The sequence below is a fragment of the Phascolarctos cinereus genome, unplaced genomic scaffold, assembly GCF_003287225.1.
Source record: "Phascolarctos cinereus isolate Bilbo 61053 unplaced genomic scaffold, phaCin_HiC Scaffold_3;HRSCAF=262, whole genome shotgun sequence".
Lineage (NCBI taxonomy): Eukaryota > Metazoa > Chordata > Mammalia > Diprotodontia > Phascolarctidae > Phascolarctos > Phascolarctos cinereus.
Genome location: NW_027555736.1, coordinates 65871741 through 65888564, shown reverse-complemented (window position 1 = coordinate 65888564; position 16824 = coordinate 65871741).

Below are 16824 nucleotides of genomic sequence, written 5' to 3'. Positions count from 1 at the left end.
GAGGAGAATTCTCTCTCCACAGCTGCCACAAGCTCCATGAAGCCAATGCTCCTCCTCACCCCAGGATCGCCACCCAGAACTGTGAGTGACCCAGGTCCAAGCATGGGCAAAGCAAGAGAATCCTGCACCAGCAAAGAGATCCCTGAAATATCCCTCTGATCAGCCACCCAATTCCCCCCAGTCTGTGTGCTAGAAGCTCAGGAGGCAGCCACTGCCCATGGGCTGAGTTTAGGGAATGGGGCTGGGACTTCGAGCTTTTCTCTCACCACAGACACAGACTTTTCCTACTGACCTAAGTAGTCTTTAGCATTCATGAGTTGAGAAGTCTGGAAACTGCCACAGCTTCCTGTGATTCAGTCCTCGGAGGCCTGTTCCAGGTTTGCTGAGGCCTGCGCGCCCATGCCCAACTGTGCTCCTCTGCCATTACGGCATAATATACCTTTCCGATCAACCATCCAAGCTGTCTTAGGCTGTAAATTTGTTTCACTCTGTCTTTTTGTGGGTTCTGCTGCTTTAGAATTTGTTTAGAGCCATTTTTTTTACAGGAGGGGTTTGGGGAAGAGTTCAAGCAAGTCACTGCTTTTACTATGCCACCTTGGCTCCACCCCCCCCAATCAACTGGAGTTTTTATTTTGGCATATCTTTCCTGAGGTGATTGGTGGATTCTTTCAGTGTCTATTCTGGCCTCTGAATCCAGGACATCAGGGCAGTTTTCCCTGATAATTCTTAAAAGATGTTGTGTGGGTTCTCCTTTTGATTATGGCTTTCATGTAGTCCAGTGATTTTGATATTGTCTCTCCTGGATCTATTTTCCAGGTTAGTTGCTTTTTTCCCATGAGGTATTTTATATTTTCTTCCATTTTTTTCATTCTTTTGATTTTGTTTGATTTTGTTCTTGTTGTTTCTTAGAGTCATTAGCTTCCACACTTTTAGAATGTTGTTTTCCTCAATTAGCTTTTGTACTTCTTTCCCATTTGGCCCATTGTACTCTTTAAGTAGTTGTTTTCTTCAGTGGATTTTTGTTTCTCCTTTTCCATTTAGCTAATTATACTTTTAAAACAGTTTTCTAAGTTATTGAATCTTTTTTCATAATTATCTTGCATCATTCATTTCTTTTCCCATTTTTCCTTCTACTTCTCTTATATGATTTTTCAGCTCTTTTTTGAGCTCTTCCATGTGCTCTTTTTGGGCTTGAGACCACTTCCCATTTTCCTTTGGGGTTTTGCCCATAGATTTTTTGACATTGTTGTCCTCTTCTGAGTTTGTCTTGGTCTTCCCTGTCACCGTAATAACTTTCTATAGTCAGATCCTTTTTTTATTGTTGTTTTTGCTTGTCTTTTTTTGGGCCTTTTTCTTTTTCTTTTTTTAGATTTGATTTATGCTCCCAGGGTGGAAGTGGCTCTATTTCAGGCTTCTTGTTCCAGTGTCTACAAGCCCTGACTGTTTACCTGGTGCTGCACTGATGTAGCCCTGACACCCATGGGGGACCCTCAAATCTGGACCTGTTTTGAAGAGGAAGAATGGTGCTGCTGGAGGCCATAGCGGTCTGGTAGCTCACCAGGTGCTAGGTTTGGGTCCTAATCATGGTGTCTGGCAGGTGTTGAGGCCCAGTGGGGTTTTTCTGTGATTCCCCTGGGGCTACACTGAAGCACCATGGAGGTATGGCCCCTGGAGGATGCCTGTTTGCCCTGGGATGTGCTGAAGAATATGGAGGTATGGGCTAATTTCTTTACATGCTAGAGGATGCCTGCTTGCCTGGGGCTACACTGAAGCACCTGGTGGTTCTCAGAGCTTGAGTCTGCTGGTTCCCCTGGCTAAGCTAGGTACCTGGGGGGTCCTGGTGTTGGCATTTGCTTGCTCCACCACACTGGGGCTCAGGATCCCCCACTGGTTTGCTGAAGAGGGGCTTGCTGCTGGCTTGCTCCTGGCTTGCTGGGATGCTTCTTGTCCTGGAATGCTTTCCCTATTTAGCAGAGTGTGATGTACTTTCCTTGCAGATCTTCCAAATCTCTTGGGTTAAATGACAGCTCTTTCCCATCTTTCTCCTGGCTCTACTGTTCCAGAATTTGTTCTGGGGTACTATTTGTTGGAAGTGAATATGGGAGAGCTACAGTGATTTACTGCTTACTCTGCCATCTTGGCTTCTGGAAGCTGTTGACTTCTGAATATTCTTATTGCTAAACTTTTAATGTAGCATGGTTTTCACTGTGGAGATCACATTAAATATCTGTGATAAAAAAAAATCTATTCAAGACTGGAAGCCTTTATAAAAGCAGTTATAACTGTATGTTGACACATTATCCCTGTTAGGCCAGCTACAGGAAAAACAAACAATTTTGAAACTTCTATTTGATTTCTTCATTCATTCCTTTATAGTTTTTTTTTGATCACTTATCAGTTGGAATGGTAGTTTGAAGCTAACAACACAATTTCATAGGATAAATGTCAATTCTTGCATTTGAATTTTAAAAATCAGTTGTAAAAGTGTAAGATGGGGAGACATGATTAGAAAGTAGTTAATGTTAGATGAAAATTCAGAGTTTTGTAGGACTGAAACCTCAGTATAAGACATCAGTATGGTTTTATGAAAAAAAATAAAATAGATAAGCCTTTGATAAATTTGATTTAAAAAAGGGAAAAAAACCCAAATTATCGTTATCAAAAATTAAAGGGGTGAATTTACCACCAATATAATGGGAATTAAAACAATTATTGGGAGCTATTTTGTCCAATTACATATAAATCTGTCAATGTAAATTAAATGAATAAATATTTACAAAAATATAAGTTGCCAAGATTAACAGAAAAGGAAATAGAATGCTTAAATATCCCAAACTTAGAAAATGAAATTAAAGAAGCTGTCAATGAACTCCTTAACAAAAAACCCTGAGGGCCAGATTGATTCATAAGCAAATTCTACCAAACATTTAAACAATAATTAGTCCCAATATTATATAAACTATTTGGAAAATGGGTAAAGAAGGAGTCCTACCAAATTCCTTTTATGACACAAATAAAATGCTGATATCTAAACCAGGAAGAGCAAAAGCAGAAAAAGAAAACTATAGACCAATTTCCCTAATGATTACCAATGTAAAAATTTTAAATGAAATTCTAGCAAGGAAATTACAGCAACATTTCACAAGGATCATACACTATGACCAGGTAGGATTTATACCAGGAATGCAGGGCTAGTTTAATATTAGGAAAACTATCAGCAAAATGGACCATATTAAAAGCAAAACCAAAGAAGTCATATGGTTATCTCAACAGATGCAGAAAAAGCCTTTGACAGAATTAAGACACTGGACAATTTTAGAATATAATGATTTTTACCTTAAAATGACAAGTAATTATGTAAAATCATCAGCAAGCATTATCTGTAATGCGGATAAGATAGGTAGCCTTCCCAATAAAATCATAGGTGAAGTGAGGATGTCTATTATCACCACTATTACTCAATATTGTAGTAGAAATGTTAGGTATAGAAATAAAAGAAGAAAAAGAAATCAAATGAATTAGAATAAGCAATGAGGAAAGAAGCTATCACTTTTTGTAGATAACAAGATGATATACTTAGAGAATCCTAAAGAATCAACTAAAAAACTACTTGAAATAATTAACAACTTTGGCAAAGTTGCAGAATACAAAATAAACCCAAACAAATCATAAACATTTCTACATATTACCAACAACGTCCAGCCGCAAGAATTAGAGAAATTACATTTAAAATAACTATAGACAATATAAAATACTTGGAAGTCTACCTACCAAGACAAACCCAGAAACTATGAACACAATTACAAAACATTTTTCACACAAATGAAGTCAAATCTAAAAAATCAGAAAAATATTACTTGTTCATGGGTAGGCTGAGCCAATATAATAAAAATGACAATTTAATCTAAATTAATCTACTTATCCAGTGCCATACCAATGAAGTTACCAAAAATTATTTTATAGAGGTAGAAAAATAATAACAATTTATCTAGAAGAATATAAGGTCAGAAATATAAAGGGAATTAATGAAAAAAATGTGAAGGAAGATGGTCTAGCCTTAACAGATCTCAAACTGTATTATAAAGTAGTAATTTTCAGAACAGTCTGGTACTGACTAAGAAATAGAGTGGTGGATCTGTGGAATAGATTAGGTACACAAGAATCAGTAGTAAATTACCATAGTAATCTAGTGTTTGATAAACTTAAAGATCACAGCTTTGGGGACAAAAACTCGGTATTTGACAAAAACTGCTGGGAAAATTAGAAGATGGTATAGCAGAAACTAGGCATAGACCAACATCTCACACCAAATACTAAAGTTACATTAAAATAGGATGTAATTAACACATAAAAGCCTTTGTCATAAGCAAATAAGGAGAGCATGGAATAGTTTACCTGTCAGATCTATGGATAAGGGAAAAATTTAGGACCAAATACCATACAGAGGGCATTACAGAATGTAAAATGGATCATTTTGATGATACAAAACTTAAAAAGTTTTTGCACAAACAAAAACCAAATGCAACCAAAATTAGAAAGAAAGCAGAAAACTGGGAAATATTTTTATAGTAAATATCTTTGATAAAGGCTCAAATATATAGAGAACTGACTCAAATTTATAAGAATACAAGTCATTTCTCAATTATATAGAGAACTGACCACAATTTATAAGAATACAAGTCATTCCCAATTGAAAAATGGTCAAAGAATATGAACAGGTGGTTTTCAGATGAAAAACTCAAAGCTATCTATAGTCATATGAAAAAAAATGCTCTAAGTCACTATTGGTTAGAGAAATGCTGATTAAAACAACTCTGAGATACCACCTCACACCTATTAGATTGGCTAATATGACAAAAAAGGAAATGATAAATGTTGGAGGGGATGTAGGAGAACTAGGACATTAATGCACTGTTGGTGAAGTTGTAAACTGATCCAACCATTCTGGAGAGCAATTTGGAACTATGTGCAAAGGTCTGTAAAACTGTTCATACCTTTTGATCTGGCAATATCACCTCTAGGTCTGTATCTTAAAGAAATTTTTTAAAAAGGGGGTGGAAAAACCTATTTTTCAAAAATATTTATAGCAATTCTTTTTGTGGTGGCTAAGAATTGGAAATTCAGGGCATGTCCATCAATTGGGGAATGGCTGAACAATTCGTGTTATATGATTGTAATGGAATATTACTGTGCTATAAGAAATGACAAGCAGGAAGATTTTGGAAAAAACCTGGAGAAACTTATATGAACTGATACAAAGTGAAGTGAGTAGAATGAAGAGAATGTTGTACATGGTAACAGCAATATTGTACAATGAAGAACTGTGAATGACTTAGCTATTTGCAGCAATACAATGATCTAAGACAATCCCAAAGGACTCATGATGAAAAAATGCTATCCACCTACAATGAAAGAACTCAAAGCTTAAAATATGTATATTTTTTTACATTAAATTAGGGGAAATATATAAAAAAAAGACATCAGTGTGATGTGATAATGATGTGTGATCTCTGAATGAATTAATAGGAGCATTATGTCACCTCAAGGGAGGAGATAGTTCCATTGTCCTATGTCCTGGAATACTCTATTTAGTTCTCAGCACCATAGAAAATTTATTGACAAGCTAGGATACATCCAGAGGAAGGCGTGGTTTGGGTTGAGGTGACCATATACTATGTCAAATGAGGATTGTTTGAAGAAACTGGAAATATACTGCTTTGTGTTTCTTGTATCTTCCCCTGTAGAATAATATATATTAACCCAGAGAAGAAAATACTTGTTCAGGTGGGAGTAGGGAAGGATTGTGGTTAAATTAACTGCCTAAAAGGTTGTAATGTAGGAACAAGATGAATTTTATTTTGTTAGATTCTAGAGGACAGAACCTGGATCAAGAGATGGATATTACTGGGAGGTGAAATTAATCTGAAATAGATATACATTTTCTAATAGTTTAAACCATCCAAATACATAATGAACTGAACTATGAGTTAATCACTTATGGTCTTCTAATGGAAGTTGGGTGATAATTTATTGGGATATTATCATTAGAATTCATATCTTAAGTAGGAGTTGGACTATATGCCATCCATGGCTGTTTCCAGCTCCACGATTCTGTTAGCCTGTAATGCTTTCAAATTCCATATAAACCAAGCTCTAAGAAATAATGAATTAGCTAGGTTTTTATTTTAAACATTTGTGTTGTGGTATATCCTTCATGTAGCCCCAACAACTTTGTTTTTCTTTAATTATTTCAGTAGCAAGTATTCCACTTCATGGAATTTCCATTCTTTTAAAGTACACTACACTCAGAAATATTAATATGATTTCTCTGTAAAACCAAATAATCTTTGTATTAGTGTGTTCACCCATGCTTAGACACAGAAGAAAAGGAATATGTCAGTATGTCATCTTTCCTACAAACTTCTTTTATTTTGGCTATTTAAAACACCTTACCTACAAAACAACCATAGCAATTGCTTTCTGCCAGAGTTTGTAACTCTCCTCAGGGTTATCAATCTAGAATTCAAATGGAAAGGACAAATATTGTTCTTGCTATCCAGCTAATGCCTGAAAGCTAACCACTCCAGCAGAGGTTGATGATGATGTGAAAGTTGACTTCCTGTAAAAAACTTATCTGTAGAGTGGTCTTAAATGCATTTATGCTGATAACTAGGGCTTTCTCTGAAGATGTCAATGTAGATGTGATATTTAGGCTTGGTTGCCTTTTTCTTTTTTTGACAACTCTCCAATTTTTCACCAGTAATTTTTATATTTTAATTTCTTACCTTTCTAAAACACTATATTTTCTATTCAAATGCCTATCTTATTTTTGGACTTGAACATTATATTTTCAATGGACTGCTTTGGATGAATTAATATGTAGGCATGTATATATAAATATGCATATGTTATTAAAATTTGGCATTAAACATGCCTGTTAGTTTATGAAAGCCATCTAAGCTAATCATCTCCATAAATCATAAGAAACCTTTTTTAATATATTATTAATGATAATAATAACTAGAAAGGGCTAAGAAACTAAAGATGACCTAGTCCAGCTCTTTCTTTTGAAAGGCAGACTTAAACTAAGAAACAGGAAAATTCTTCCTCTTCTTAAATAATCCTGGTGATAGTCAATAAAAAGCTTTATTTTCGTGGCACCTATCCCTTCAGTCCATCAAATATGGACAGAATTGTGTGTGTGTGTGTGTGTGTTTGTGTGTGTGTGTGTGTGTGTGTGTGTGTGTGTATGTGTGATTCCAGGTACTAAATTTTCTATAAGGAAGTTCTTCCTCTGGTCTAGCAGACATTTCACCTGATACAAGAGAAAACCATTTCCTCTTTTGTCCTGAATATTAATTTACTAACAGCAAGTAGAACAAATTTCATTTTATAGGTAGAGGATCAGCATGGGAAAATTGAAGTTTCTCTTGTGTCACATAATAGATTAGCAGAAAAATTGGGAGTAGGCAGAAACCAATTTATATTTCCTGGTTGCCATTATTCTGATGAGTTTTACTATAATAGGCAGGGGAGAGAGGAATTTTATAGTCCCACCACAGAACAGTATAGAATCAGGATATCAAAAATGATGCAAAATATGGAGAAAACATACTAGCAACCTCTGTCAATATCTTGGGAGACATTGTAGAGGAAAATCAATGGCTGTGTTTTTTCATTGTCTATAAAACATCTCTCGATTTCTACTGAGTGTCTTATAGGTTTTTTCCCTGGAGTGATGTTATGGAATAATTTTGGTAAATTAACATAGACGAGAAATGGTGCAAAAGAACAAATAGGCATTACTAATCTGAGGGGATAGCTTGTTATTTATTTCATGCTGCTAACAGAAGGGGAAAAAAGACATGAATTTTTCTCCTCTTCTTTCTGCTTCCTTCCTGATCCACTCCCTTACTCTTTTTATAAAATATGGGTTTCGGTAATACCAAAAACAAATAAACAAACAAAAACATTGCTATTACTGTCATTTCCCAGTGACTTCCTCTAGTCCCCAATAAAGACTTTCTTTGTAACAAAGAGGTGTAGTTACACAAAACAAAATGACACAAAGGCCGTATCTGACAGTGTGTTCCTTGTTTTACCTCAGTAGTCCACCATCATTCTGTTCAAAGGAGGGAAGTATGTATCCCTATTCCTCAGAGTCATTTGTGACTGAACAGAGTGCTGATGCCTTTCAACATTGCATTATTGTGTACATTCATAGAATCATAAAAGAGGATACTTGGATCATAGTTCTAGATCTGAAAGGACTTCAGATACCATCTAGTCCAGCTGCTTCATTTTACAGATGAGCAAATGGAGACTCAGGGAGATTAAAGGACTTACATCAAGTCACAAGCTAGTTTTCTTAGTTCTCATTTCACTCTGTATCAGTTTGTATAAGATTTTCCAAGTTCCTCTGAATGTTTCTGTGGTCATCATTTTTGGGGGTATTTGGGGAATATTCTATTCCATTATACCATTTTGTATAGACCACAACTTATTCCTCCATTCCCAATTGATTGTCATTCACTTTGCTTCTTTGCTACCACAAAAAGTGCTGCCATAAATATTATTGTATAGAAAGGGCCTTTTGTCCTTGGTATTTGATTTGCTTAGGATATATACCTGATTGTGGTATCACTAGATCACTGGGTATATACAGTTAGGTAACTTTTCTGATGTATTTATAAAATATTTTCCAGAATAGTTGCACTAATTAACAGCTCTTCCACTGTTTTCCCATAACCACTCTAACATTAACAATTTATCTTTTATTACCCTCCTTATTCTGATTGCTATAAGGTGAAACCTCAGTTATTTTAATTTGCCCTTCTCTATTTTATTAGTGCTTTTGAATATTCTTTCTTATAGTTATTGGGAGTTTGTATTTCTTTTCTTTTCTTTCTTTGAAAATCTCCTGTTTGTATCTTTTGTTCACTTACCTATTAGGGAATTAGTCTTCTTTTTATACATTTGTATTTTACATTGATCTTCTACACATATGAAGATACGTATATATGTACATTTGCATATATCAGACCTCTGAAAAGGATGGGTTTAATATTTCTGCTTTTTTATATTTGTTTATGAATTCATTTCTTCATGCATTTGCACATGATTCATTCTGTAAGCTAAAATATGTATATACCTTAGATCTGTCATTTAGTAACCACCAAAGACTTATCATATCTAATATTTTAATATTCTTTTCAAATTCTTAATTTCTTTCTTGTTTATTTTTCTGCTTTATTTGTACAAATCTGAAAGGGGCACATCAACATCCTCAATGATTATTATTTGTCTTTGCTAGTTCCTTTGTAGTTTGATCAGCATTTCCTTTATATATTTTGATGGAGTGGCATCAAGTAATATTTATCTATAATTAACATTGCTTCATTATTTATTGCACTTCATAGTATGGTTAATTTTCCTGTTCATTTCTCTTAACCATGTCTGTATTTATTATTGTCTTACCCAAGGTCTTGAATGTCAGCCCTACAAAAGCCAGGCCTGGAGTCAGGAAGAGGGGTTCAAATCCAGTCTCAGACACTTGCTAGCTTTGTGGCCATAGGCAAGTCAGTTAACCTCTGGTTTGCCTTGGTTTCCTCAACTGTAAAATGTGGATAATTATAGCTCCTGCCTCCCAGGGTTGTTGTGCAGATCAAATGAGCCAGTATTTGTAAAATGGTTAGCACAGTGCCTGGCACATAGTAGTTATGTAAATGTCAGCTATTATTATCATTAGATTCTATTTCAATTTTTCATTTTAATTGGTGTGACTTTTATGGTTTAAGAATGCTACTTGTAAACAACAAATAATTTGCTTTTTGCTTCCTATTTCCTTCTGCCACCTTTCCCCATTTTATGAGAGGAGCCATCCAATTCCCATTCACAACTCTGATTGTTAGGTTTATTTTCCCTTTATCATATTCCATAATGATGTTTATTCTTTACACCTCTTCCCCCAAGAGAAGAAGAATATTAGGTAAAAGGGGTAAGGGAATATAGTAAGGACTAATTATTGGTAGTTTGGACAATCTGAGTCCAGTCTTGTTCCCTCCTTCTCAAGTCACATCCAACTTACTGTATCTCCCCCTTCACCCTTTTCATAATCTTTTCTTTTTAATTAAAGTGCACTTTGCTTGTAGCTATCTACTCCCTATCTGCCTCAACTCTTAGATATCTCCATCTTGTCTCAGTCCATTTTACCTTATTTTCCTACCCAAACTTCCATAATTTGCCTTAGATAAAGGTAACATTCATTATATCCCCACTCCAACTCTACCTCCATTATTGTATATTTTTCTCTTATGACACCAGAATAACTACAAATAATATGTTGTTCTCTTTAAGTTATGAGTATTCCTTTTTTAAATCTCTCTCCTCCCTTCTCTTTTCTCCTGTCCTCTCTAACTCCTCTTTCCTGCCTCCTCCTGCCCCAACCTCTCCCTGAATTTGTTAATCTTTATTCCCTCAGTGACGCTTAGACATGGTGAGTTTTAAAGGGACAGTATTCTATTTTTGCTTTTTTGGGATGTGAACCTATGGCCAGCATTTATTGCCATTAAAGACTTAAAACATATTTAACTTCTAGTTTTCTTTTGTCTTTTACATGACCATTTCAATAATTTTGCTGAGCTGTCATCCTCACAACTGCTCCTCCTACTGTGTCCCTTTTCCACACACAAGGAAATGAAAAAAATAAACCTGAAAAATAAAACTCTCAATACATGGCTACATGTTCAAATTCTTTTCAGCATCTAGAGTTATAACAATATGTTTTTTCATTATTTATTTTATTAACTTCTTTTATTATATTTATAGCCTACCTTGTATTGCTCCAACCCCGTATTTCTGGTATAGACCCAACCAAGCCATAGTCTTTCTAGTATGTTATTGTACCCTACTTGCTGATATTTTATTTAAAAATTTTACATTGTTGTTCATTAGAGATACTGGTCTATAATAGTTTTCTTCCTCTGTTTGTGTCTCCCTGGTTTAGATATTAAGACTATACTTGTATCATAAAAAGAGATGGAAAAGGTGCCCTCTTTTCTTATCATTATAAATAGTTTATATTTATCTAAATATGAACTATAGTTTAAATATTGCAATTAATTATTCTTTGAATAATTGATAGAACTTATAAATTCATCCAGTTCTGAGTTCTTTGGGAGATAATTTATGACTTATCCAATTAATTTTTTCTGATATCGGGTTGTTTAAATAAGTTTTTCTTTATTTGTTAATCTGGATATTTTATTTTTATAAATATTCACATATTTCCTCCAAGTTGTCACTTTTATTAGCATATGATCAGGCAAAATAGTTCTTGATTATTTCTTTTACTTCATCTTCAGTTGTGGAGTTTTCCTTTTTCATTTTTTTGTGTGAATAGTTTGATTTTCCTTTCTTTTAAATAAATCAGGTGAGTTGTTTATTTTATTAGTTTTTTAAAATTTACTTGTTAATTTTAAATTTGTGCTCATTTTGCTTTCAATTTTATTAATTTCTTCTTTGATTTTCAGAACTTCTACTTTGTTACTTAGTTGAGTATTTCAGACTTGCTGTTTTGCAAGTTTTTAAAATTGTATGACTAATGCAATGATTTGTTCTTTTGTTGATGAAAATATTTCTTCTCAGAAATGTTTTTACTATATCCCCCAATTTTTTATATATTATCCAATTATTATAATTTACTTTAATTAAATTTTCTATCATTTCTACTTCTGACTAAATTCTTCAGAATTGTGTTGCTTAGTCTCCACATGTTTTTAAATTAATTTTAAAGGTCCTTCACTGCATGCAATTTTATTACACAACAAAGATTGGTAAATGACATATTCAGTATATCTGAGTTTTACATTTTTAGTGATATCTTTATGCCCTAATAAATAAGGTATCATATATCATATATTTAAGTTTCAGAAGTATGTAAATCCCGTTGTATTCCTGTTCAGTAATGCTATTCTTATTCAATAACCAATAGAGATCTATTATTTTAAATTTTTTTCATGTTCTATATGTTAACTTCTTTATTATTTTTCTTTTATTTTGGTTTTTCTTTCCTTAATGTTATATTGTTAATCAATATCTATATATGCTTTTGATTTATCTGTGGTTCCTTTATATATAATGTGATTTCCTTATTCATCTCTTTTTATTTTATCTATATTTACCTCAGCATTATCTGAAATCATGATTTCTACTCCTGCTTTTTTGAATTTAGCTGAAGCCTAATAGACTTTCTTCCAGTCCCTCACTTTAACTCTGTGTGAATCTTTGTGTTCCATGTGTTTCTTGTGTAGAACATATGGACAGATTTTACTAATCTTTTCTGCTATTAGTTCACATTTTATAAGTGAATCAATCACATTAATATCTGCAATTATGATAGTTAATCATGTATTTATCTCCATCTTGTCCTCTTCCTTTCTTTTTTCACCCCTCCATCTTACAAATAAGAAGTTAGACAAGAGAGATAACACAATATAAGTAAAACAGCTTGTTTCTTTTCCATTGCATTTCCCTTCTTTTCCTTAACTCTGATTACAGATTTTTTTTTCCTTTTGCTTTCCTTTGACTCCTTTTCTCCCATTCTTCCCTCCAAAGTTCAAATTGAGTTTGCTTATAGCTATTTCCTTATCTAACCTGCCTTATTAGACTTTTCTATATCCTTCCCTTGGTTCCATTTCCTCCAATTTCCCTTTTGAGTTTAATGTATTTTTAAACTGAGATCTTGTGTGTATGTGTGTAATTGTGTCAAATCCTTATCTAATTGAGATGAAATGAAGGTTCATGGGATTCCCATTAGCCCTACCCTTTCTACTTTACCATATACTATTTATTGTGTGATTTCTCTCCCCTTCATCTTCCTTTTCTCCCCAGAATATTCCCCTGTCCCTCCCATTTAAATCTTCTCCCAAGACTATTAAAGCAAACAACATTATCCAATGATGTTGGCTTTTTTTTTTTTTTTACCATTCTCAATATTTCTCAAGGATGTTAGGTTTATGAGAAGACACGTGCTATTTATCTACATATTGATATGTTGGAAGTTAATTCTCACATCAATTAAATATTGTTTTTCAATTAAACAAATTTGTGTACCTTTCTATGTTTTTCTATACTTCTACATTTCCATTTCAAAATGTCTATTTGCTTCAGGCCTTTTTTTTTTTCATTAAGAGTACTTAGAAATTCTCTATTCTATTAAAGCTCCTTCCTCCCTGTAGCATTATCCTTAGTTTTTCCAGACAGATAATCCTTGGTTGAAGCCTTTAGCTCAGGCCTGCTGTAGCTCTTGCCTTTTAGAATTTCATATCCCAAGCTCACTCCTTTATACCTGCTAAGTCTTTTGTGATCCTTACTATGGTTCCTTGGTACTTAAATTGTTCTTTATGTCTTCTTGTAGTATTTTTTCCTTAATCTGTAGCCTCTAGATTTTAGCTGTTATAATTATATGATTTTTTATTTTTATTTTTTCAAGAGATGGTTGGTGAATTTGTTTTTCTATTTTTGTTTTGCCCTCTTATTCTGAGATGTACAGGTAGTTTTCTTCTCCCTCCCCCCCCCAACTTTGTAATGCTTTATTTACCAAATCCATCATCACATATGCTAGAAAAAATTATCATTGAATTGTCTTTAAAATATATTATATTTTTAATATTTTCTTTCTGTTCAAATGATTAACATTTCATAGTGTCTTCTGTCTATTTCTTTGAATCAATGAAGCAGTACCTAGGGATGAAAATCTATTTGAGTAAAGTGTATTACAAAGTTTAAATACTTATAAGATTCATGGCTTCATCAGTATGGTCACTCCCTACACCAATAGAGGAGTTTCTTTATAATAGTAGTTCTTTTCTAAAAAGTTATTTATTTTTTCTGAACTTAGGAAACAAAACAAGCATTTTTATGAGAGAGTAGAATAGAAAAAAGATGATTGTATTTGAAACTACAAACTTATTATGTATAGCTTATTATTCTTTTAAATATATAATAAAGTTATCATGTAACTTTTTTCTTTTTTTCTTCCCATCCCCTACCCTAGAGATGGCTATCATTAAACACGAATATGTATGTATATCTATCTATGTGTAAAACCATTCCATACTTTTATAATATCTTAAAATATAGTATCAAGTCTTTTATGAGAGTAGTTTTCAGATAGTTTGATAATTCTTAGATTATAGCTTCTTGGCCTGTTTTATTTTTAAAGTCAGTTATTTTCATATTAAATTTCTTTAATTTTCCTCTATTTGTCAAGCTTTGGTTCTGTTTAATATTATTTGTCTTTTTGAGACTGGCCCATTCTAATTAATTTTTGGGTGATGTTTTCCATCATCTATTTTTAGATGTCAAATTTCCTTGCTGTATTTCTATCCTGATTTTTTTCCTATGGTGTGTACCATAAATTTTTTTTTCCAGGTATTCCTGTAATTTCTGTAGATAAGTCATTTCTTTTTCTTTGAGGCTTTACTTGGACTTGTTGAGGGGTTCTATTCTCCATAGTATTAATTTACATGGCATTTCTCAAACCAGGATATTTTCTCATGGTGTTAAGAGTTTTTTTGGGGGGGATTGTTCATCTCATTTAATTCAGTATCTAAATTTTGGAGGCCTACACCACTTGGTTCAGGCACTTCAACTGAATGCCATGGGTGGGCCTACCTGAATCTAAATGTACTGGCCCAGACTAGACTCCTCTTTCAAGGGGTTTTAGGACTGCTCTGATATTAGGTTCTGCCTGAGACTCCTTCTTAGTATAAAGTTCTGGGACCTTTCTTAACTGTAGGCTTTGTCTGGGGTTCTTCACTCTTGCTATTCTGCTGGACTCTCACTACAGATTTTAAGGACTTCTTGCATTGGGTTTTGCCTAGGGAATTTCTCCTGTATCTGGGCATCTAGAGTCTTAAGACCTAGACACATATTTTGGGTAAGCTTTGGTTGGGCTCAGGATGAGTACACTGCACTGGATGAATGGAAGCCTCCTGGGCCTGCCTTTACTCTACCCTTTGGACTCCACCCTCAAACTATCCAGCTTACACATTTCACTCCACAAAACTCTGGTGGTTCTCTTTGATCATTGTTGAGATTTGGGAGTCTACAGGTAAATATTTTTATATATATCCAGAGTGATTAATTTCTAAGCCCCACTGGATTGTTTGAGGGTGGTGGGAGGAATTTGAGCTCCTCTGCATCCTATCATGGTGCCATATTCCATCAATCTCCCATCACCTTTTATTTAATGAGTGGCAGAAAGAGGTGGAGCATGAAAGTGGCAGGGGAGGTATCTGGTCCCCTGGGACTGAGATTGATACTGGAATGTATAATTACAACCTAAGCAAACTCTTCTTTGCATACTGTGCAGCAAAACCTGAGAGCTTTGTTATGATAATTAAATTGTGTCACTTCAATGTAAAAAGCAAATGGGGACAGAAAGTAAACAATATCATGGTAATGTAATTGGGAAGGCAAAACAACAGTTATCTTATATTCATCAGTGATTTTAAGAGCCTAACTCAGTAGCAGGTGCTTAATTTGCTATTATGAAATTTTAGGTAAATTCCCTGGAAGTCCTAGCAGATTGCTAGGCAAATTGCATGATCCCTTCTTGGTAGACTCATTCATTCAAGTTAACAAACATTTACTGACTTTCTACTACATTTTAAATGTTGCGCAGTGGCAGGGATACAAACATGAGTAAGACATGGTCCCTGGCCCCAGTTATATATCACTTAGCATTCCCCAAATGCTCTGTAGGCAGCCTGAGGATAGCTTGAGTCACAAAAGAATATTGTTTTAGAAGAAGTAGAAGGAAGTAATTATATCCCTAAAGGTCATAACACATATTTTTTTTTTTCTGCTTTATCCTCCTTATGTATCTCCTTTCAAAAACACAATCTAATCTAATCAAACCATATCTTTTATAAGCATATAGGGATCTAATCAACAAAGGACTGTGTGGCAAAGGAGAAATGATAGAATGTGATATTGCAATCTTTAAGTTAGGAATAACCAGAGAGGGGAACATTGGACATCCCTATCAGAGAATCAGAGAATTTCAGATTTGGAAGAAACTAAAGAAATAATCTAGTTGATCCCATATCTGAAAAAAAAATCTTCATTCCAACATACCAGAGTAGCTATCCAGCCTTTGTTTGTAGAACTCTGTTAAAGTGGAACATACAACTCTCCAGGTCATCCACTGCATTTTTGGATGGTTCTGATTGTTAGGAAGCTTTCCTTAAATCAAACTAAAATTTTTATCTTTGCATCTTTTACTCTTCGCTCTTGATTCTGCATGCTAAGACCAAGTGGAATACGCTTAATCACTTTCCAACATGATACTCCTTTAATTAATGGAAGCTAAGTACAATGGCCCCTCCTTCCAAGTCTTTCTTTCTAAATATTTCTGGTTCCTTCAATTGAACCTCACATAGCACTGACTTAACTCCCTCTACCATTCTGGTTGTCCACTTTGAGGTAATCTGTAGCTCATCAAAGTCCTTCCAAATATGTGGTGCCCAGAATTGCACATAGCACTCAATATTTTTGACTACGGCAAAGTAAAGTGGTACCATTATCCCATTGTTTCTGTGAGTTTTATTGCTTGTAATATATCTTAATGCATTTTTTTTGATGCAGTGTCATATTATTGACTCTTATTAAGCTGAAAGTGGGCAAAAGGGATGAGATTCCTTTATGCCAATTAATTTATTATAGGAAGTTTATAAACAGGGCCACTAAACCATACACAAATATCCTTGCAAGCCACATATTGATTTAGAAAACCACATATTAATTACATTTCAACTT